The sequence below is a fragment of the Ambystoma mexicanum genome, chromosome 3q, assembly GCF_040938575.1.
Source record: "Ambystoma mexicanum isolate Mex_15411 chromosome 3q, UKY_AmexF1_1, whole genome shotgun sequence".
NCBI classification, from domain to species: domain Eukaryota; kingdom Metazoa; phylum Chordata; class Amphibia; order Caudata; family Ambystomatidae; genus Ambystoma; species Ambystoma mexicanum.
This window is the reverse complement of record NC_090926.1, coordinates 92,184,254-92,207,527: the sequence shown is the minus strand read 5'-3', so window position 1 is coordinate 92,207,527 and position 23,274 is coordinate 92,184,254. Positions and strand designations below refer to the sequence as shown.

At 46.4% G+C, this 23,274-nt stretch overlaps 1 protein-coding gene across 2 annotated transcripts in view; it reads right to left on the bottom strand.

Moving 5' to 3' along the window:
• Positions 1–23,274, bottom strand: part of PPP1R1A (protein phosphatase 1 regulatory inhibitor subunit 1A) — a 542,291-nt gene that overhangs the window by 50,512 nt on the left and 468,505 nt on the right. The gene's annotated exons all lie outside the window — the stretch shown is intronic.

Here is a 23,274-nt window from a genome sequence, read left to right as displayed (position 1 = left end):
CGCGCACCCCTGAAATCCACGTACCCGGCCAAATCGCGTGTGGAACTTCCCGCGCACCCCTGGAATCCACGTACCTGGCCAAATCGCGTGTGGAACTTCCCGCGCACCCCCGAAATACACGTACCCGGCCAAATCGCGTGTGGAACTTCCCGCGCACCCCTGGAATCCACGTACCCGGCCAAATCGCGTGTGGAACTTCCCGCGCACTCCTGAAATCCACGTACCCGGCCAAATCGCGTGTGGAACTTCCCGCGCACCCCTGGAATCCACGTACCCGGCCAAATCGCGTGTGGAACTTCCCGCGCACTCCTGAAATCCACGTACCCGGCCAAATCGCGTGTGGAACTTCCCGCGCACCCCTGGAATCCACGTACCCGGCCAAATCGCGTGTGTCACTTCCCGCGCACCCCCGAAATACACGTACCCCGCTCAATCGCGTGTGGAACTTCCCGCGCACCCCTGAAATCCACGTACCCGGCCAACTCGCGTGTGGAACTTCCCGCGCACCCCTGAAATCCACGTACCCGGCCAAATCACGTGTGGAACTTCCCGCGCACCCCTGGAATCCACGTACCCGGCCAAATCGCGTGTGGAACTTCCCGCGCACCCCCGAAATACACGTACCCGGCCAAATCGCGTGTGGAACTTCCCGCGCACCCCTGGAATCCACGTACCCGGCCAAATCGCGTGTGGAACTTCCCGCGCACCCCTGGAATCCACGTACCCGGCCACATCGCGTGTGGAACTTCCCGCGCACCCCCGAAATACACGTACCCAGCCAAATCGCGTGTGGAACTTCCCGCGCACCCCTGGAATCCACGTACCCGGCCAAATCGCGTGTGTCACTTCCCGCGCACCCCCGAAATACACGTACCCGGCCAAATCGCGTGTGTCACTTCCCGCGCACCCCCGAAATACACGTACCCCGCTCAATCACGTGTGGAACTTCCCGCGCACCCCCGAAATACACGTACCCCGCTCAATCGCGTGTGGAACTTCCCGCGCACCCCTGAAATCCACGTACCCGGCCAAATCGCGTGTGGAACTTCCCGCGCACCCCTGGAATCCACGTACCCGGCCAAATCGCGTGTGGAACTTCCCGCGCACCCCCGAAATACACGTACCCGGCCAAATCGCGTGTGGAACTTCCCGCGCACCCCTGGAATCCACGTACCCGGCCAAATCGCGTGTGGAACTTCCCGCGCACCCCTGGAATCCACGTACCCGGCCAAATCGCGTGTGGAACTTCCCGCGCACCCCCGAAATACACGTACCCGGCCAAATCGCGTGTGGAACTTCCCGCGCACCCCTGGAATCCACGTACCCGGCCAAATCGCGTGTGTCACTTCCCGCGCACCCCCGAAATACACGTACCCGGCCAAATCGCGTGTGTCACTTCCCGCGCACCCCCGAAATACACGTACCCCGCTCAATCGCGTGTGGAACTTCCCGCGCACCCCCGAAATACACGTACCCCGCTCAATCGCGTGTGGAACTTCCCGCGCACCCCTGAAATCCACGTACCCGGCCAACTCGCGTGTGGAACTTCCCGCGCACCCCTGAAATCCACGTACCCGGCCAAATCGCGTGTGGAACTTCCCGCGCACCCCTGGAATCCACGTACCCGGCCAAATCGCGTGTGGAACTTCCCGCGCACCCCCGAAATCCACGTACCCGGCCAAATCGCGTGTGGAACTTCCCGCGCACCCCTGGAATCCACGTACCCGGCCAAATCGCGTGTGGAACTTCCCGCGCACCCCTGGAATCCACGTACCCGGCCAAATCGCGTGTGGAACTTCCCGCGCACCCCCGAAATACACGTACCCGCCCAAATCGCGTGTGGAACTTCCCGCGCACCCCTGGAATCCACGTACCCGGCCAAATCGCGTGTGGAACTTCCCGCGCACCCCCGTAATACACGTACCCCGCTCATTCGCGTGTGTAACTTCCCGCGCACCCCCGGAATACACGTACCCCGCTCAATCGCGTGTGTCACTTCCCGCACACACCCGGAATACACGTACCCCGCTCAATCGCGTATTTTACTTCCCGCGGCGCCACTTTTTTGATGCGCTGGGACTCTACCGCCTGCCTTCGTGTGGCGGACGTGTTTCAGCTTGTGCGCGGCTTTGGCTGTGCGTGGGTTTGCCCTATTCCATTCCATGAATACGTGTGGTTCGTGTGCGTGTGGGCGTTACCTCTGCTTCCGTGCAGTGCATCCCCAGTTACGCCCTTATTTTCGCGTGTTGTTCCCCATTCCGCGCGTTACGCCCCATGTCCCGCCCACTTTCTGCTGTGTGCGCTGAGGTTGTGCGCTTTCACTGTGCGCGTCGCGCACCGTCGCGCACGCCTTTCGCGATGTTGCAGTGACTTGTGCGCCATGCACGGGTTTGGCGCACATCCCGCGGTGAACACGCGCAGGGACTTCCATGAATCGCACGCGTGCGCGTGCGCCTGTTTTTTTCCGCTTGCGCATGCTTGCGCATGCTTGCGCCTAGATTTTCGGCGCACGTTGGTTCCATGAATCGGCCCCTTAATGTTTAACACCACTCAATTGCATGCCATGTTGTTTATCAATAGACTGACTTACGACTATATCTTACATTTGTGTCATGGTTTTGTCTCCTCTTCTCTCTCTATGGACTACTGCTTCACTCATATCTCTCCCCTCTCTCTCTAAAATAGCAACTGTATCAACACCACTATTAATGATCTTGATCTTTGCCTTGAGAAAGCCCAGTTGGTCAAAACTGAAGGCCATACAGATGGCAGTTCTATTGTTTTCTGTTAAAAATAGTAGTCATTTGTTGAACTACGTTGACCTATTTTTATAGCAGCAATTGAAGTTCTAAGTCACTTACTAACACTCTTACCAATAGAAGGCCTTAGTATCTATGCACATTGAAATAGTTTTGTTAGTTTATGATGTTAATAAACGTATTTAAATATCCAATACAATATATTTTTTAAGTATGGAGTAACTGTCTTGGGGTGAATCTTTGGTTGTGTTTTATTCATCATTCAGTTAGCTTCTCCATCACAACACTAATCTCTTGGACAGGTGCAGCACCATGGCCTGCCAACCAAGGCTAGTTTTCAACTAGAGAACTTATTGTGGGTTGTGATGTGGCTCTTCCAAAGAACTCGGACAATTATCTGTAACTGGCTGACAATAAAGCTGATTTTTGCCAAATGAATTCTGTTCACAAGCACCACAGGACAAAGAGGTTGTAGCTGCTGCAGGGTTCATGGAAGAAGTTGAGGTCAGGTTGTCAAAAGGACAACTGATTTAAATGCACTGAAATCAACACACGAAGAAGTTCACACTAGTCTGGTGTTGTATGCTGTGCAGAGACAGTTTATGACAGGGGTTGTGTCATCCCGGAACACGGATGTTCTCCTGCTTTTGGTTTCCCACTTTGACTGTGCACAATGCAAACATCTTTGGATGATGCCAGGGTCATCAAAGAGATGCATTACATATACCAATTGATGCTGTGATCGACAGTCTATCACGAGGTTTGTCCACAACACTGCCACCATTTCAAGCTTTAACTGGAATGTGACAACACATTCTATTTTGCTAATTACACCAAACGTTCATCATGGAATGTTAGGCAGAATCATATGCAGTACCCTTTGGGAACACCACACACAATTAAGACTACAAGTGTAAGTACAATTTCACCTTTGGTACAAGCCTGTACTACACAGTAAAGCGGTAGTGATGGCTGAGCAGCCAGACTTATCTCAAGAGTAAAGTGAGCATTATCAGATGTTACACAAAGGACAACAATTACTATGATTCAAGCAAACACGGATTCAAGGATCCTGAGTAAAAGAATATACATTTATTTACACCATCAGTTATAAAACAGTTCACTATTATAAAGCAGCAGAAAATCACAATCTTTATACACTACAATAACCTCCTTTCAATTCTGGACAAGTTAGCTCAAAATGAAGTGTGAGCAAAATGGCACTCCAGCAATTTAAAAGGGAGGAAAAGTAAAGGTTATCAAAAATCAACAACACCAACAAGTGATAGGCATGGCAATCTAGAAAAGGCTTACTACAACTAGGATTCAAGTCAATAGGCCTGGGCCAATGGTAATGGTTCAGAGTCTTTGCAGAGGAACACACAGTTCAGAGTAGTTTGCGGTTAAGTCTTTGCCAAGAATTCAAAACGAAGTTGGTCGGAGGAAAAGTTATTTAAAGGAGAAGAGAAAGACAAGCCTTCGGAGAGGCAAAAGATTTCAAACACTTCACTGTGGTCAGACTGAATGAACGACCGGATTTGCACAGTACCTTAAATGAAGAAGAATGCTGTAGCTGAGGCGGTTGTTCCTGGCAGTTCCTGCAGGCTCATGGTTCCTGAAGCGACTGTCATGGTGACAAGAAGGAGGAAGACTGGAGGGTCCTGTACTGCCCAGGGAAGAAGCCAGCACCAGAGTAAAGCATTGAATAAAAGGTGCACTCCTTAAAACCCAAACAGGTTCCATTACTCCTGGCTATCCGGTTCACTGCAGCGATGCACAGCAAATTCGACCAGGAGAGGGAGGCCGGCATTTGGTGTTTGGCGAGCTGGTTGCTCCCACCAATCTCAAGGGAAGAAGATTCCTTGGAGATCTTCTCTGTCGTCTGAGATTCAGGCGATTCAGACTTGCAGCAGGGCTTCACCAGGATGTACAGTAGTTGCAGCAGTCGTCTTCTTTCAGCTCCTCGTTGGTTCTCTCGTTCCAGTGGCGACTCTGCATTCCAAGTCCCAGAGAACTGCTTTTAAGCAGTTTTCCCCCATTCACACAACTTGGCTGTCATTCACACAGCAGGGTGGCTGTCCTGGCAGGACAGTCACCAAGCCAATCAAACTAGAGTGCGACTTGTGCAGGGGGCCTCAAACCCCTCCCTCACATCCTGTCCACCCAGACACTCAGGCGCCTAAGGAGGGCTTCTGTGCAGAAGCCCACCAAAGAATGGCAAACAAAGGAACCAAACATGGTTTGGCTCACAGAGTAAAACACGAGAAAGACCTTTACAAAACAAAATGGCAAATAAATCCAACTGAAACCAAATAAAAATAAAAGGGGTCCAGCAGGTGAGAGTTTGAGGCTACCATCATAGCATCTAACGTTACCGGGGCTATTTTCATAGCCGCGGTAAAATAAACATGGTAGATACCACTGCCACCAGCCAAATCTTAGAGAAAGGGGAACAAAAAAATGTTCCATGAGAATCAGGCAAAAATGGATAACTATTAACCCTTCCAGTACTCTATTGGAAGATAGGTTGTACTCTTCACTCTAGTCAATTACAAACATCCTAGAGAGACCATCAGCATTTTGGTGGTGACATCCTGACCTGTGCTCAATGGTTAAATCAAACCCTTGCAGGCAGATTGACCATCTTAGATGTTTTGGGTTTTCCTCTTTGATTTGCATTAACCATCGCAAGAGTTGGTGGTCTGTCTGAATCACAAAAGTAGATCCATACAATTATGGTCTAAGCTTATTCAGAGACCACTCAATAGCAAAGCATTCACGCTCAATGGTTGCCCACCTTGTTTCTGGTTCCTCCAGTTTCCAGCTGATGAAGCAAATGGGGTTCTCCCTACCTTTCCCATCCAGTTGACTATGGACTTCACCTATACCTGTATTGGATGCATCTGTATGCACAATGAAGGGTTGGTGATAATCAGGAGCTCTTAGGACTGGAGCTTGACAAAGGGCTTTCTTCAGGTTTTCAAAGGATTGAAGCACTCCTCATTCCACCTGACCTTTTTAGGGAATTCTGGAGAGGATACTACATTCAGGGGAGAAGCTATGGTCCCATAGTTCTCTATGAAATTCATGTAGTCCCCAGTGAGACCTAGAAAGGCTCTCACCTTGGTTTGAGTAGTAGGGGAGGCCCAGTTTTGTACAGCTTGAACTTTGTTAGGCAATGGCCTTATTTCACCTCCTCTTACCTCATGACCAAGGTAGACCCCTTTGCTCTGACCAATTTGACATTTACTTGACTTTATGGTCAGATAGGCCAGCTCAAGAGCCTGTAATACATTTCCGTAGTGGTCAACATGTTCTTTCCGAGTAGGGCTGAACACTGCAATGATATCCAAGTATGCCATGCAGAAGGACTCCATCCCATTCAGAAATTGATTAACCATCCTTTGGAATGTAGCAGGTGCATTCTTTAATCCAAAAGGCATAACCTTAAACTGGTAGAGGCCTGCTGGGGTCGAAAATGCAGTTTTCTCCTTGGCATGGTCTGTCATAGTCTGACGTCAGATCAAATGTACTGAGGTACTTGGCTGTCCCAAGTTTATCCACCAGTTCATCTGTCCTTGGTAAAGGATGGGCATCAGTCTTTGTGACTGCATTTAGAGCTCTATAGTCCACACAGAATCTCAATTCCTTGGATCCTGCCTTTGATACTAGAACAACTGGACTAGACCATGGACTTGTAGATGGCTCTCTAACCCCGAGATCAAGCATCTTGTTGGCCTCCTCCTTTATGTGGGTTCTTACATGTTCTGACATTCTGTAACCTCTGCTTTTCACAGGTAAACAGTCACCAGTTAGAATTTAATGCTGGCCACAAGGGGTCAAGCCTGGTGAAAGTGAAAACAGGGAGGCAAACTGATTTAACAGAAACTTGCACTCCTCTTGTTGCTCAGATGTCAGATTAGAAGAGAGATTAACTCCTTCTACTTTCTCATCCAAAGGCTGGCCTCTGTGTAGGTCAGGTGGAGGTTCACTCTCCTCCTCCTCTTGAGCTGAAGCTAGAAGCAAAGCTACCATTTCTGGTCTCGAGACATATGCCTTCAAACAGTTGGTGTGAAAGACTCTGGGAGCTTCCTTAGGTCTGCCTAAATCCACCAGATAGTTCATCTCTCCAAGGTTTCCCACAACCTTGAAGGGTCCTATCCACTTGTCCTGCAAGGCCCTCTGCCTTGTTGGCACCATAACTAGCACAAGCTGGTCTTGAGTGAACTCAACCATGTTGGCCTTCTGGTCATGCCAATGTTTGACCAGAGCCTGACCTGCTGTAAAGTTATCACTAGCTTCTGCAATCATGTGTAACATCCTCCTCCGGAGATCTATCACATAGTCAGTCACTCTGACTGGCTTGGGGAAGGAGCACTCTCCAACTCCTCCTTAATCAGGGCCAAAGGACCTCTGATTGGATGGCCATAAAGAAGTTCAAAGGGACTATATCCAACTCCCTCTTGAGGGACTTCTCTATGAGCAAAGAGAAGGCATGGCAGTAGAAGGTCCCACTTTCTTTTAAGGGGGATCTTCTAAAGCACCTATCATGCTCTTCATAGTATGATTAAACCTCTCTCCCAGTCCATTTGTTTGTGGATGGTAGGCTGTAAAGAACGTGTAAGTGACACCACAGTTTTTCCACATGGATGGCATATAGTGGGACATAAAATTAGATCCCCTGTTGGATATCACTTCCTTAGGAAACCCTACTCTGGTAAAAAATACCAAGTAGAGCCTTAGCCACAGCCTGAGCTGTAACAGTTCTCATAGGTATCGCCTCAGGATATCTAGTAGCATGGTCTACTACAACCAGGATAAACCTTTTTCCTGAAGCTATGGGAGGGTCAAGGGGACCAACAATGTTGATGCCCACCCTCTCAAAGGGAACTCCCACCACTGGGATAGGCACCAATGGTGCCAGATTCTTGGCTCCACTCTTGCCAGAGGTTTGGCAAGTGTGACAGTTCCTATAGAATTAGTCAACTTCTGCACCCATCTTAGGCCAGTAGAAGTATAAAGAGAGCCTTTCCTTAGTCTTTTTGAAATTCAAGTGACCAGCCAAAGGTATCTCATGGGCCAACTGTAGGAACTGAAGTCTGTTTTCTAGGGGCACTACAAGTCTTTTACAATCCCCAGGGATAGACTCAGTCAGTTCACTGTAGAAGAGGCCATCTTTCCAATGCAACTTGTGCTTCCCAGGCTCTTGTCCATCGAGCTGAGAAGCTGCCTGTAGGTGAAGACCTTCAAGAGTAGGGCACTCTCTTTGTCCTCTGCTGAAGTCTGCGCTGTTGGGTCCACCTTCTGCCAGTAAAGACTGCAGTTCAGGATGGTCAGCAGGATCCAGATCTCCAACTAGAGTAAGGTCCTCTTCCAGATCTGATTATTCAGAAGCTGGATCAACCACACTGGGTTGTACCTCACACTCAGCCTCAGCTGGTGGAGGAGTCACCGGTGTGACTTTGGACAATCTCGGGGATGTCTTTTTTGGTAGCACAGAGGTGCTAGCTGCTTTCTTCTCTGAGGTTTTAGGTTTCCTCTTTGCCTCTTTCTTTCTTGAAATAGCAGTTAGTAAGTCCTGTGGACTGGGGGTGATAGTTTCCTCTATCAATTCCCCTGGAGAGCCTCTCAAGGTCCTCTCCCTTGAAGGTCTAGTGAGCTCCTCTTTCATTTTACTGGGAGGCCTGGGGGTAGTAGGCACAACTTTAAGAGTTTTCAGGACGTTACCCAAATGGACTCTCCCAAGCACTTTGCTCTGCACACTAACAGGTATCTTGACAGTCATGTCATTGCACTGGCGAGAGCTGGTAACTGGGGGAGCATCTGCACAGGGCCTCCAGCTAACTTGGTTAGGTGTTTGGGTGCCTTAGCAACATCCTCTACCTTGAAAAATGATTACTCAAGCACAGTTATGCTGGCTCCATTGTCTCTGATGGCAGGTGTATCCTGGCCATTCACAAGAACACTATCTTTATAATACTCTTTAATATTATCTGGGATGGAATTATAGACATCTAAATTCTGTTATTCCCACAAACCAAGAGACACTAAAGAAACGCTAGCTGAGACTCACATGGGTTCATCAGCCAGTAGGTGGAAGTTTCCACTTGCCATAGGTACTTCCTCCTCTGGGGAGAAGGCTAAGGAGACAGTGTGGAGCCCTGAAGGTTTACCCTTGCATCTGGGATCCCCTTTCACATGGTCGGTTGACCCACAAACATAATATTTCCCAAATGTTTTGATGAATGGGGGTTTGTTCTGACCTCCATCTGTTTTGGGTCCAGATGGTATACTAACCTGATTCGGTTTCCCTTGTGGATTACCCTTGTTATATTTGGTGTCCTCTTTTGGATTGGAGGTATTAGAATTCTCCTTGTTATCTTTCTTTGGCTGCTTTCCCTCATCCTTCTTCTGAGTTGCCCCAGAATCTTTGTGAGTAGCCCTGTTGGCAACCCACAAGTCAGCAGCCTTAGCTAACTTCTTTTGATCTATCTCCTTAGAATCAGCCAAGTGCTGTCTGCGCTCAGCAGAGCAGGCATCATATATATTGACTCCAACATAAAAAGATGCATCATACCTTCATAAGTGTTAACTCTGTAACCCTTAATCCAACCCTCTAATTTCTTCAAACATTCACACCTCCAGGTTGCCCAAGGGGTACCATCATGCTTTTTGAGGGTCCTAAACCTCTTAAGGTACTGGGAAGGGGTCTTCCCAAATCTAGCAATTAAAGCTAGCTTCACACACTCATAATCAATCCTATCCACCTCCCCCAACTCCATCACAACATCATATGCAACAGCGGGTAGCCTAGAGAAGAGCCGAGGAAGCAACTGATTCCCTGTATTGTCTTGAATCCCATGGTTATACTCAAACATTGCCAACCAATCCAAAATATCAAGCTTAGCCTCATACATACCCTCAATTTCCTTATTCATATGTGGACTCTTGGGACTGGAAGTTCTAGAAGACCCTGGGAGAGAAGCATTCTCAATAGACAACTTTTTTCATTTCTAATGCATGGTTCAACTCCATTTCTCTGAGCTCAAGTTCTTGATGCTTTCAGTTTGAGCATTAATATGTTTGAATTCCAATTCAAGCCTCATCATTTCTGGAGCAATGAATTCAGGACTGAGTGTAGGACCAGATGGGTTTCCAGTGGACAAAGGTTGAGGTTGCTCAGCAAGCAGAGGAGCAATAGGGCCTACATTGTGAGACTCATCTGCCTCATCTAACTCATCCATAATATATGACACATTATCATCCTCATCATTTTCTACTAGGTATTTCAGAACCACTCCCCAGACTTTGGTTCTCCAATAACTTTTCAATTAATTCTGACTTTTTGCCTTTAACAGAGAAATTCCTATCTCTACACAGATTTTTCAAATGATCAACAGTGTAAGTAAGGAGGGTCTCCTGACTGTAGCTTTCCATATCAGACATGATTAAAATTGCTTTTTAGTGGTGTTTAGCCATGTGGTTAGTTGAGCCAAGGTAATAGCAGCACTCTAAGTGTAATCACTATACTTTGTCCTCACCACTGTACACCAGTGTTAGGCAGAATCATATGCAGTACCCTTTGGGAACACCACACACAATTAAGACTACAAGTGTACGTACAATTTCACCTTTGGCACAAGCCTGTACTACACAGTAAAGTGGTAGCGATGTCTGAGCAGCCAGACTTATCTCAGGAGTAAAGTGAGCAGTATCAGAAGTTACACAAAGGACAACAATTACTATGATTCAAGCAAACACTGATTCAAGGTTTCTGAGTAAACAAATATACATTTATTTATACCATCAGTTATAAAACAGTTCACTATTATAAAGCAGCAGAAAATCACAATCTTAATACACTACAATAACCCCCCAATCACTTCTGGACAAGTTAAGCTCAAAATGAAGTGTGAGCAAAATGGCACTCTGGCAATTTAAAAGGGAGGATAAGAAAAGGTTATCAAGGTGATAGGCAGGGAAATCTAGAAAAGGCTTACTACAACTAGGATTCAAGTCAATAGGCCTGGGCCAGTTTTAATCGTTCAGAGTCTTTGCAGAGGATCACACAGTTCAGAGTACTTCGCGGTTAAGACTTTGCCAAGAGTTCAAAACGAAGGTGGTCGGAGGAAAAGTTATTTAAAGGAGAAGAGAAGGACAAGCCTTCGGAGAGGTGAAAGATTTCAAACACTTTCACCGTGGTCGGACGGAATGAACAACCAGATTTGCACAGTACCTTAAATGAAGAATGCTGTAGCTGAGGCGGTTGTTCCTGGCAGTTCCTGCAAGCTCATGATTCCTGAAGCAACTGTCGTTATGACAAGAAGGAGGAAGACTTGAGGGCCCTGCACTGCCCAGGGAAAAAGCCAGCAGCAGAGCAAAGTGTTGAATAAAAGGTGCGCTCCTTAAAACCTAAACGGGTTCCGTTCCTCCTGGTTATCCGGTTCACTGCAGCGATGCACAGCAAATTCGATCAGGAGAGGGAGGCCAGCGTTTGGTGTTGGGCAAGCTGGTTGGTCCCACCAAGCTCAAGGGAAGAAGATTCCTTGCAGATCTTCTCTGTCGTCGGAGTTTCGGGCAATTCGGACCTGCAGCAGGGCTTCACCGGGATGTCCAGTAGTTGCAACAGTCGTCTTCCTTCAGCTCCTTATTGGTTCTCTTGTTCCGGTGGTGACTCTGCCTTCCAAGTCCCAGAGACCTGCTTTTAAGCAGTTTTCCCCCATTCACACAGCCTGGCTGACAATCACACAGCAGGGTGGTTCTCCTGGCAGGACAGTCTCCTAGCCAATCAAACTAGAGTGTGACTTGGGTCTCCAAGGAGACCCTGTGCCGGGGGCCTCAAACCACTCCCTCACATCCTGTCCACCCAGACATTCATGCGCCCACGGAGGGCTTCTGTGCAGAAGCCCGCCAAAGGACGGTGAACAAAGGAAACAAACCTTGTTTAGGGTGCAGAGTAAAACATGAGAAAGACCTTTACAAAAGAAATGGCGAATAAACCCAACTGGAACCAAAAAAAAATAAAAGGGGTCCAGCGGGTTAGAGTTTGAGGCTACCACCATAGCCTCTAATGTTAATGAGGCTTTTTCATAGCTTGCAGTAAAATAAAAATAGTAGATGTCAGTGCCACCAGCCAAATCTTAGAGAAAAGGGGAACAAAATAATGTTCCATGAGAATCCGACAAAAAGGGATAACTATTAACCCTTCCAGTACTCTATTGGAAGATAGGTTGTACTGGGTCTGTAAATTTAAAAAGATTAGTAAAGTTAACGGCAACTTTCCATGTTTTGGGAGACAGTAGTCAGTCCCAGAAAATGGAGTAAAAAGACAACCCTGTATCACTGCACTAAAGGTGCTGTGTGACACACTGTAAAAATATCATGCCTATGGAGTGGGTGAGACTCCTTAGTCCATGAGCACAAAAAATGTACAAAACATAGCCAAAACACATGTAAGAGTGGGATAAAAAGGCTCACACTCTTACCAGGTGAAAATATTAAACCCTAGAAACCTAGCAAAGCTGCTGAGGGACTCAACAGGTCAGGGAAATTAGCCATTCTAGATATTTCTCCCTAACATGGAAGGTTTTCAAAGAGCACCATGAACTGCTGAAGAAAGAAAACGTGGCCATTGGTGAACTCACAGAGGAGACTATCAAATCTGCAAAAGCATTTGTTTTCAGAATATATAATGTGCACAGAACACAGACTCTTGATTCAGGATGACATATCTTGTTCACCAAGCAATGTCACAACAAGTGATGCTCTGCATTCCCATTTGAACAGAGTACACTATCAAGCCATGGTGTGGAGAAATGCCCATTGTGCCATACCTGACCTTTCGGTGCCTGTGGAAATGGGATGGAAATGTGATTTAGGACTAGAGCCTTTTCTGATGTCCAGAAGTTTGCCTTGAGATGATTTCATGTGCATCTCATGTGCATGCCATAAGCAGTGCGTGAGTCAATGATGAAAATGTCACACATCAATGTGAGCCTGTCAGCAACAGAGCCATGATCAGGATCAAACTATTTGTATGACTGTTATGTAGTTTTGCAAAACTGGTTGACATTTTACATCATGTAACATTCATGATGGTTTGTCATTCATTATTATTATTCAACTTTATCTTACTAACGTCAGTCCCCATTTTTTGGTGTCCATTAATAATAGGCCCCCGAGATTGAATGTCTGTCTTAATATATCTCTAGCCATTAATCAGACTATGTGGGTATATGATCGAAGCCATGTACTTGATTCTTGGGTGAAAGTTGTATGGTAAATGTACAATAGCTGGTTCTATTTATATGATATAGAAATGCTTGCTCATTGACATTGACCAAACATGGCAATGTGTCTGCCATTTTGTTCATGCTTATTAAAAGGTCAAACACTCAAAATTCGACTTGGGAACTGGGTTAATTTAATTCAGCATCCCCTAATTATGTTAAACGTGAAGTTCCTTTACCTCAAAATGCAGCTAGAAGCTTATAAATGGTCTTTTCTTCGTAAATCCGCCTAGGCTATCATTGCAAAACAACAGATTTGTTTTCAATTATACATCCCACGAGCAGCCATAGAGTAAGTAGCACTCATTACATCAACAAAAAAAAAATGCTGAGAGAAAAATTTCATTTTAGTGAAACTATCCACAAAAAATATAAAGAATTTGAAACAATTGGAAATTATCATAGAGACTGTTGTTTGTTCAATAATTTCAATGAGCAGGCAAATGCAAATATATAACTACTCAGACCTCAAAAAACAAACGAATATCACAATGAAATGAAGTGTTTCACACAATACTCTGTGCATTGCAACATGATATTTAACATTTTAAATACATAATGCCAGCTCCCTTTGCTGGACCAGAATCGAAAACACTTTGGAACAAAACACATATAGGTTATTAGAAAGCCTATATGATAATGTGTAAAGAAACATAAGTCACATGTCAAGCAGAAACACCAAATCTTGCACTCGGCTAAGTATTGCACATTTTATTTGCTGTAAATATGGACTTGCAAAATGTGCTATTACTCTCTGAAAAAACTAAAAGCTTTCACGGAGAAAAGGACAAGAAATCAAAATGAAGCAATTGATAGTCAGAGTACAATTTTGTGATATTATTCGTATGCAATCACATCAGTTTTGAAGCATGAAAAGAGATCTATGCATCCGTATTTTATATCCTATACTAACATCAAGAAACTTGATGAGCACAGTTAAAACCTGCATTGACAGAATTGCCATTAAACGGATTACAATCAAAAGTCTACAAGAAATGGAAGAGGGATGACAGAACTTAACTTGACAAAGAACATTACAGGAGACAACAATAAGTAAAGTATGGGCTTCATTACGACTTTGGAGTTAGCCATGCCATTTTTAGCAGCATGGCTACCCCCAAACCGGGTACCGGGTCACACAAAAGGGGACATACCAGGCCATTCCGACCTTGGAGGGCCCGGTAATTCCCTTTCACTCGACCCGGGCCCGGTACATCCGCATTCCTATTTGAGCCCCCATAAGGCTCAATGGGAATGGGGAGGATGCTAACAACGGGCCTGTTAATGACAGGCCCGTTGTTAGCATCCTGGTCTGCTCACGGGTCTCGCTCTGCTCGTCTGGTCTGGCCAGGCGTCCAGAGCGGGACCCGCTGCAGACCTCGTAATGTGGCAGGCTGGAATGAATGGTGCCGGTCCCTTACCGGCACCGTTCATTCCGCGGCCACCTACGTTGTAATGAGGCCCTATGTCTTTTCTTTAAGGGCATGTTCATGTGTTCTACAGGTGTGTATCAAGTATTAATATAATTAAACATTAATAATTGTGCAAAGGTATTATTTTTATTATTATTAATCTACTTATTGTATGGGAGGATAGGTCCAGGAGACGCTCCCACCCCGACATGCCCCACCTAGGTGAGATTCGTGGCTCGTCAGGGGCCCGCCTGTCACCAGGGCCTAGGTGGCGGGGAGACTACTGATAGACACACAGGACTGATCGTATATACTGTAACAGACCATGGACACCATTTTGGTAAAAATCAGGACTCCATTTTAGATACTGACAACTAGAATCCCAACGAGACAGCCTGCCTGTAAATGCTGCAGCTTAGCCCCCCACTCACAGAGAGCCATGCCCTTGCCCTGGCACCTCCACCTCCATGGCAGATCCGCTTCAGGCCTGTTCTCACGAGCAACCAGACACGAACAAGTATCAAAACAAACACTGTATCATTTACCTTCCACAGTACATCACTGTCCCCGAAGTGACCTGACTTGCGGTTCAGGTCTGGAAAATAACAGAAAACCATCCTAATAGAACAGGTCTCGACCCTGCATCTAACCTGTAACATGTAAAATATATGATGTCAATACCCTCTTTGTATGAACCCTTGTCAAGGTCCAACCACACTCCAATGCCTGACGACTTACAAAGATTGCTATATTAAATGTAAACATCCATGTTTAAGAAAGGGATAAAAATTCATAAGTATTGGTAAAGCAAGCATGGCCTCAGTTCATACACGATACCATGTGCCTAGAAGACTTAATGAAAAGAAATTGATACAGACCACCTAGTGCTAACTAACGAATGCTGCTAAGTACAAAGGAAGGCAAATAAAGCATTACTGCAAGCATGTGTGTGTGCATAGAGGGACACGTTTAGATGTTATTAATCATTTCCTTGTTTTACATAGTGTGCAGTCCAAGCACAGAGAATTGCTCACACACACACACCCAAGGCCATCTCCCCTCCCCTCCTACCAAGGCATGCCAGGACAAGCTGGTGTGCGAGTAGCACAGCCTCACCTCCTCTCATTCTGTTGGACCCGCTTCAAGTATTCACCTCCCCCCATGTCCCAGACCACCTTTGTCGGCCAAATAAATTATTTACAACACCGGTCCTAAAACCCACCGCCCCAAGGGTCCAGAGGTACACCCTCACTGATCTAGTGGTACTCCGGTTTACCCCAAATTAATGGGCCTTGGGGAGCAGATATTCAACCCTGTACTAACACATCATAAAGTAATTATTCACTATATTTTTAAGAGACCAGAATGACAGTGCAGCTCACCCCATGCCCTCAGACCAGACCCCCAGGTTTATGACACCCGGTCAACAGGTCAAAAGTAACAGTGTCTTGATGTATTGGTAAAAGTTTCACATTATATGTATTCTTCCTGTGTCTTATTAACCCTTAGAGTAACCTATTGCAGGATTTACAGGACAACCGGAATTATCCAAACAAATGAATGTTGGGTGTGGCCACAAGGGCAGAATGTCAGGGCACACATCCATCAACGACACTGACCGCTCCTGGCCTGGCAGCCCCATCCCGATGAGCCCAGCTGACCTATCCGCCTCACGTTGGCACCACGCTGATGTCCACCAATCATGGAGCTGCTCGTCACGACTGCACCTATAGTTAGTCGACGCCACCCAATCCCCAGGACTATGTGCCCCCTATTGTGTGTAGGTTTTTATGATGACATTTTGTAATAAATAAGACTGTCTTTGATATTGTCAGACAGAGTTCTCTCGGAGCTTGCAGAGTCCTTTGCATGCCCTATTTGATTAGATAATGCCCACACTTGGTCCTGGCCTCATTCCCTCTTGGGGTGAGTCCATTACTGCCTCTTATTGCGGGGAGGGTGATGCCTTTTGGGGACGCTTGCCTTCAGTGGTGACCGCGAAAGCGTGATTACATTTTTAAATTTTCTCCATCGTCTCCTCTGGCACGAGAGATGGCATGAGAGATTCCGAGCGGCAGAGGAGACGCACGGTGTGCCCGCTCAACAGAGCTGCCCGCCTACGGCAACTGGTACGCTTGGACATGCGCACAGAATAAAACAAAGGGTACGGGATTCCGCTCCAAAAAACCCCTTTGAGTACCGCTCGCTGGAGCCGGGGGCGGCCATTGAGTGGGAGAAGCTCGATTCAAGATGGGCACCTGAGTATTACGTGCGAGTGATTGTAAAGGGGAAGGGAGTCAGAGTACACAAGGTCATTTAAAAGGGGTACATTCAACCATTAATGCTATTTGTATTTACTTTACTTTCTCTGCATATGGCCATTAGGATAAAAAAGGTGAAATAAGAGAAGATAAGTGACAGGAACCTAGCTCTGCAAGGGGGTAGAAGGCGGCGCTGCGTAGCGCTATCTCAACTAGTACTGGGAATAAGTCAAAAAGTGGAGAATAAAATAAAAGTGTCCGAAAATAGGGAGACACAGTGTATACGTTAGAAACTGCTACTTTCTTTTTCTTTCTCTTTCCACTCTAGCCACGGTACCTTAGTGTTGAGAAAAAGATAAAACGCTTTTAAAAGGTGTGGAGACAGTTGATAATACAGGGAAAGAGGACCTCATTAGGGAGGGAGGTACAGGGCAAGGGAAAAAGGGAGGGGTGAATGTTATGTGTTGTATGTCAAAAGTCTGTTAAGTGTCTGTCCCATGTGGCATATGTTAAGTTAACAACGTTTTAATGAATTGCACAGAAATTATGTTGAACTGATGACATTGTACAGCTCTATAGTACAGTCATCGTAAGTGTGACCAGGTAAGATCTAAAGGTAATAATATTGTGAGCAAATGTTTTTGATCTGAAGGTAGTAATGGTGTGAACAAGTGTTTCTTGTTGCGTATAACCAAGAATTGTTTAAGGTAGGAGCCACGCACACACTCATACTATACAGTGTCGGATACAAACCAGTACAAAAAAAACACTTTAAAAACACAATATGGGGGCGGAAACACCCCTAGCCCACATCTGTAAAAATGTACCTGGTTATGCTGAAAGTATAAAAAAGTACCACGATCAGTGGGTCACAGAAATAAAGGGAGAAGGACTACCCCAAGTATGGCCGGAAGGGAGATCGTTCGATAAGAGTGTCCTAGATATGGTAGCCACATGCATATTCATGAAGTATAAAGGAAAACAGTTTCATAATAGAAGAGAAATACTAGACTTATGGAGGTTATTTGAGGAAGTGCCTCCCCTCAGAAGGAAGGAGTCAGTGTCCAACCTGCCCTCCACAGTTGATACTACCTTACTCATACCTGAAGTTAGAAAGGAAGAGATAGAACCAGAGGGATCGATTGAGGTAACACGATTGTACCCCCTCCTAAACAAACCAGTGCCAGCAGAAGGTTATAGTGATCCCACGTATGTGCCCACTGCAGCACCCACAGCCACCCCGCGACCAACTGCACCACCACCATATGAGTGCCCCAGACAGCGCTGACAGGTAAGCACACCTGCAGTAGATATAGAAAAATTGACGGAGGACCTAGATTCCAGGCTCTCCATGGCAAGAGATGAATTATCTAGAATAAGAAATATATGCGAGCAGAATGGAACTAGTGTTGTTAGACATGAGCAAACACCTAGAGCACAGGCACTTGACAAGACATCTGAAGAGGGATAGAAGAAAGGGGAAATACTGTTCAGAATTCAGGAAGAGCCAACTCGAATAGTAGAACTGGGGCCACAGGAGATGGATGAAAATACAGGTGATGAGGGAATGGGTACCGGGGGCATGGAAGAATTGTGGTGCGATATTGAGGACGATGAACAGGAAAGTGGGAGGTTAAGTGTGGCAATGGGAGGAGGGTCCGGTAGTGGAGAAGGGACATCTCTTGGAAGAACAATGGAAGAGGAGTGGACAGGAAGGTTAAGAAACAGAATGGGAAGAATGGCACCGTTAGGAAGGAAAGGAGTGAAGGTGAGTACTGGCAGGGTGACAAAGGGTAAACTGCAACTCCCATTGATACATAGGGGAGGTGGGAGACCAAATTATATACCCTGGGCTCAGATGGACAAAGCCAATTTGTTAAAATCATTGCCCCCCCCTATCAGGAGGGGCAAGTAAGTGGATATATGCATTTGAAAAGCATACTGCGGGTGTGCCACTAGCAGTAGGAGATGTCAAAAGTCTGCTAGTATCAGCAGTGGGTGACCAGGCAGATAGAGTGTGGGCAAAGGCTGGCTTCCCGGGAGTGACACTGGATTATGATCGCCATGATGGAGCATCTTTTAACACAGTGCGTGCGAGGGTGTGGGATGCATTAAGAGAAACATTCCCAGACACACCAGATTTACAATCAGTAATACAGTGCACAATGAATGATGGGGAGGATGCTATAGATTACATTTTTCGGGTACAGGAGTTGAGGAGAGCCGAAACGGGCACGCCCTGATATCAGTCAACATATTTATTTTACTTTATAATCAAAAGAGGACTCCTTAAGGAAGTGCAAAAAGCACTTGACAAAATCGCAGGGATTGGAGCAAAAGGCTGGCCGGAAATACAAAGTATAATAGTACACCACTGCAAAAGAATAAAAGAAAGGGAGAACGAGATTGCCCAAAAAAGGTTGGCTGACGAGGCCAAGTTAGTACAAACAAAGCTAGTGAAGGTCACTGCAGCTGTGGCGGCGCTCCCCCACGAAAGGGAGGGGGATGAGGAGGAGTGGCTGGTAGCAATACAAGGGAGGATGGCAGCAAATTGGACAGGCAACAGGCAGCCACAACAGTGGAATGGACAGGAGCAATATGGAGGTCTGCTGTGGCAAGAGTGGGCCCCCGCGGAGGACAAGGTGGGTACAGGGGCCGCACAGGGGATGATCAAGGATACAGGGGAAATGGAGGGTATGGAGGACAAGGTCATAGGGGGGGACAGGGGAACTGTTGGAATTGTGGGAGGTGGGGACATTGTTCACGAGAATGCAGAAGCAGACCAAACAATGTATATCAAGATACCGAACAATGTGGTCATCCTCACCCGGGAGCCCATATGGATTACCCATGGGAGGACCTCAAGGGCAGCCAGAATGGGCGTATGTAGAACAGCGAAGAGAACATCCTCACAATGTACAGCAGCATCCACAAAACCGCAACCACATGCAATACACACAAAGTAACCATGACTGCTAACGGTGCACCCGCTCCATATGGCGGAGTGGCAGTGGTATCAGGGAATGTCTTCAGTCAAGGGGGGAACATGAGACATCCAGCATAGGACAGCGCACAGGGAGCACTTGCGTGTCCTGTTCTATCTATGACCTACAATGCAGCAGAGGAACCATTGATAGGGGCGCAGATAGGGAATAAACAGTTCATATTTATGGTGGACTCAGGAGGTGAAAAATCATGTTCACGTGAAGGACGGTTTCCGTTATCTAATCGTAAGTTGGAGACACAGGGGTTCTCTGGGGCTGTTGTCGAAGTTCCTTACACAGAAGATTTAGACATCACAGTGGGGGGTAAGACATTGAGAGCACCCCTATTATACTACGAACAGTCCCCGATTAACTTGCTCGGAAGGGACCTTCTCAGTAAGCTTAATGTGACTATCTCCTTCACGGAGAGAGGGATAGTTTACTCCACCCCAGGGATCTGCCCTTTGCGCATAATGCTTGTGGTGCATGCACGAGCAACAGCACCAGAAGTGCGAGGCATACCAGTGGATCCCGATATGTTTATTCATGGACTGAAAACATTGGCATGAGTAGTACCTGAGTTGAAAAAGCTAGAATGGCGAGTGCCAGCAGAATTCATCTTCCAACCAATAGCACGTCCGGTGATTGTACCAGGAACAGTAATGTCCCTAGATTTACATGCAGTTCAAATCTCAGCTAAGAGAATAGCCGTAATTGCAATGCATATACACGGCTGCGAATGGCGCGCAGTGTTGTGTAACAATGCGACATTGCATTGCGGGATCTGTCAGACGAAGATCTTTTCTCAGACTCTGAAAGTGAAGGTGAGATAATAATGGAAATAGCAATACCCTGTGACATCATGATACAAGAGAGGCAGGTGCCAGTACAGCTGATGGCAGTGGTGGGGGCACCGCCTTCCTTCTTTGATGATGATATGAAATTAGTGCCTAGCAATCTGTGGACTACAGGCCCCCATGATGTGGGATTATTGCATGGAGTCCCCCCAGTCAAAATAAAGCTTAAACCTGGGGCCATTTTGCCCAGGGTAAAACAGTACCCCCTGTCCCGATAAGCAGATGAAGGGATAAAAGAAACAATCAATGCATTCATGGCCCAAGGAATAATAGCACCCTCAAATTTGCCATGTAATACTTGTATCTATCCGATTAAAAAAGCAAAAGGTGGGGCATGGAGGATAATCCAAGACCTACGCCCACTCAATGACGTCATTCAAAAAGAGTTCCCTCTGGTCCGTAATCCTGCATCAATATTGTGCAGCATCCCCAAGAATGCCTCACATTTCACAGGGGTTGATTTGAAAAATGCCTTCTTCTCCATCCCCTTGGCAGAAGAGTGCAGATATCTAACAGCATTTACACTGGGGGGAAAGAGGTATGAACATTGTAGATTACTCCAGGGTTACTGCGAAAGTCCCAGTATATTCAACCGCATCCTCCATGAAGATTTAGAAAACATGACAGCAGAGAGCACGATTATTCAATACGTAGATGATTTGCTCATCTGCGCACAGAATGAGAAAGAATGCAGAAAAGATTCTGTCACTCTCTTGACATTGTTGGCCCACGAAGGATACAAGGTCGATAGAGGGAAACTACAGTACTGCCAACCAGAAGTGTTGTACTTAGGCCAGCTAATATCAAAAAATGGCAAAAAGATAATACAAGACAGAGTAGACACCATTACAGCATTGAGAAGACCAAGCACTGTGAAGGACATGCAAACATTTCTAGGCATGTGTAACTACTGTCGAGCATGGATATTGGATTATGCGGAATACACAAGACCACTAGTGCAGGCACTCAAAGAGGCTCAGCGCGAGAACAGAGAAATCCAATGGTCAGCGGAAATGAGTGACTCATTTACCTCACTCAAGGAAATGATTTCAAGCGCACCAGTACTCGCGAACCCAGATTATGACCGCAAGTTTTACCTGTTCTCCCACTGCAAGGGGATCCTCATGAAAGCGGTGCTGACACAAAAACATCCCTGGGACACAAGCCACTTGCTTACTACAGTGGCACACTAGACGCAGTGATGCAAGGACACTTCACTTGCAAGCAATCTCTCGCAGCCGCATCTTTCGCCATTGAAAAAAGTGCAACAATAGTGATGGGATGCTCTGTGACACTATTTGTGGAACACTCCCTATTCGCTATATTAGAAAGATCAAAAAGCACACTGACGACACAAAGAGCAACTGCTTATGAAATAATACTGTCCAGTGCAAACATACACATAGTCAGATGCAAAACAGTAAATCCAGCAACATTAATTACAGAGCCATGCACATTAGAAGACATGCAGGAACACGACTGTGACACTTACACAGGAGAGGAGAGGGAAGGCCCAGTGGTAAGTGAAAATGCCCTAAATGAAGTAGAGGTTTACTTTATAGATGGGTCAGCATCAATTGACACTGACACAGGGGAAAAGCAAGTGGGGGTGGCAGTTGTGAGATTGGAAGAAGGTGAGTACGAAGTGATAGTACAGCATCACCTGCCCTCCCATTACTCAGCCCAAGCAGCTGAGTTTATAGCCCTCATTGAAGCATTGCATGCAGGCAAGGGTGTACAGTGACTATTTACACAGATTCAGCGTACATGACTACTACGGTACACAGCGGGTTAGCAAGATGGGGACGGAGAGGGTTCTGCAGAGCAGATGGGTCACCGGTACAACAAGCAGAGCTCCTAAAAGAACTTATTGAGGCATTGAAGGAACCGACTATGGTAGCAATAGTGAAGTGCCAAGCCCATACGTCCAACATGGACGTTATCTCTTTGGGAAACGCTGCAGCAGACGCCCACTGCCAAGGAAGCGTCCTATTTAGTAAAGGAAATAACAGGTGAGTACATACTGCAACAACAGGTAGTGGAGGAACTTCCGGAAGGATACAACACCATGCCCGTGTCACAAATACTAGAGTTACAGGAAGGAGCAAGTAAGGAGTAAAAAGGACTGTGGGAAAAGAGAGGTTGTAGTCAATCAGCAACAGATCTTTTGTGGTGCCAGAATAATACAGGGAAGGTGGTAATGCCCCTCAAACTCCTAGAAATAGCATTTCATCAACTACACTTCTCAGCCCACAATGCTAAACAACACATAGCAGCAGAGATACAAGAAGACTGGTTTGTGCCAGGCCTCCAGGAACATATATCAAAACTAGTAATGGAATGCACAACATGTCAAATATACAATTCAGGAATGACACTAAGGACACTCCGAGGAACAATACCCAAACCAGTAGGGCCCTTCAGAGAGCTGCATATTGATTATGCAGATATGGGGTAACGGTGTAATGAGGCACGGTATATGATAGTGGTTGTCTGTCCCTTCTCCAGATGGGTTGAGGCTGGACCTTGCGCACGACCTGATCACAAATGTGCTGCAAAGTTCTTAGTGAGGGAATTATTCCCGCGCTGGGGAATTTGTGACGTGATTTGCTCAGATAATGGCACTCATTTTGTTAACGAGCTGTTTAAGGAAGTAACAGTCCTGTTAGGAATAAAACATAACCTATGATAGATTTATCATCCGCAAAGCAA